The sequence below is a fragment of the Eurytemora carolleeae genome, unplaced genomic scaffold (genome assembly GCF_000591075.1).
Source record: "Eurytemora carolleeae unplaced genomic scaffold, Eaff_2.0 scaffold2814, whole genome shotgun sequence".
Classification (NCBI taxonomy): Eukaryota; Metazoa; Arthropoda; class Copepoda; order Calanoida; family Temoridae; genus Eurytemora; species Eurytemora carolleeae.
This window is the reverse complement of record NW_019398699.1, coordinates 3435-5108: the sequence shown is the minus strand read 5'-3', so window position 1 is coordinate 5108 and position 1674 is coordinate 3435.

Here is a 1674-nt window from a genome sequence, read left to right as displayed (position 1 = left end):
ATTAATCGTTTATAATGTTTACGAATCTTTTTAATATAATTAGATATTTTAGAATTTGATGTTTAAGACCGAAACCCAATACCAGGGCATTATCACACCATTATAACACGACACATTATAACCGGTTCTTGAAATACAGCACTCGGACATTATCTCACAGACGGACACTTTATAACGCGACACCGGTACTTGAAATACAGCACCCGAACATTATCTCACAGACGGACAATGTATAACGTAACACCGGTACTTGAAATACAGTACCCGGACATTATCTCACGACCGGACACTTTAAAACGTGACACCAGCACTTCAAATACAGTACCCGGACTCTATCTCAGGGCTGGACACTTTAAAACGTGACACCGTCACTTCAAATACAGTACCCGGACACTATCTCACGGCCGGACACTTTATAACGTGACACCGGCACTTCAAATAAACCGTAGCTTAGTTTTCAGTTGAGTGTATAAATATAGTCTTGTTATTCGGAAATAACTTCGAAAATAATGTTGGGGTATAATCTTGCTAAACGTGCCACCCCACCCCTTGATATACAGAAACTGTTTACGAAAAATAATAGATATTATTATATATATAAGTCGATTTGTAATAATTCATTTACTCTTTCATGAATAAACAAGTTTTACCAAAACATTGTACAGAAAAGAGGAATACCAATTATTTATAGGTTTTCTTCCTTCCCTCTTTAATTTTTCGAAAACAATCCCTTTAAATTCGAAACTAGAAACTCAGATGTTTAGTATCCTTGATCTTGGAAAAGATATTTCCTTTAAATCCGTTGAAGTCAGAAACAGAAATATGGAGTCTTGAGAAAACCTAGATAAAGATAGATTGTCCATGGAACATTTACCCAACTATAATAAGAGGTTCTTTTCATAGATAATCTTGAAAATCTGATTACAAACAAGTCTGTAGACCTTATGCAAAATAGTGCGAAGGAAGATTATCTTTATTTTTACCAAATTTACTCACTCCAGTTGTTTACGTTAGGAGCCTTTAAAATTGTAATTTTTATATCTACAAGCCTGAAATTGAGCTCATTGAATCAAACATTGTACGTAGCTTTTAAAAATGGTCTCAATTTCATAAGAGTCTACAGATGCTTATTCTCCATTTGTTTTGAGACACCCTGTATATTGTTAGATCTTCATATAAATTTTAAGCAATTATTACATTTACTAATACTGCACACAAACTATAACACCACTTTTTACAATTACATAATGCAGTATTTTTGATTATTATTAAAGTATAAATAAAAATATTCTCGATCTGGTTTTCATTTTCATAGTTAAATATTGACAAACACTTTATTTCCCTTATTCCTAGAGGATTTCCCTTATCCCTATATAGGATTTCCCTTATCCCTATAGGGTTTCCCTTATCCCTATAGGGTTTCCAAATTGCAATCGGCCTTCAAAGCGCCCCGAAAGCCTGAATTCAAAATATTGTTTTTTTATTAAACAAATCCAAAAATTTTAAGTTTCCCATTTTTGTTTGTTATGAACAAAGACGTTTGGACACACTATGTACAGCTCAGATGTCGAAAAATGTTCTAATGTAAATCTACAAAAAATTAAATCAAACCCCGGAAATCTTGTTTTTTCCCCTGATAATTTCTTTTCAAAAATCTAATAGAAAAGGAAGTAA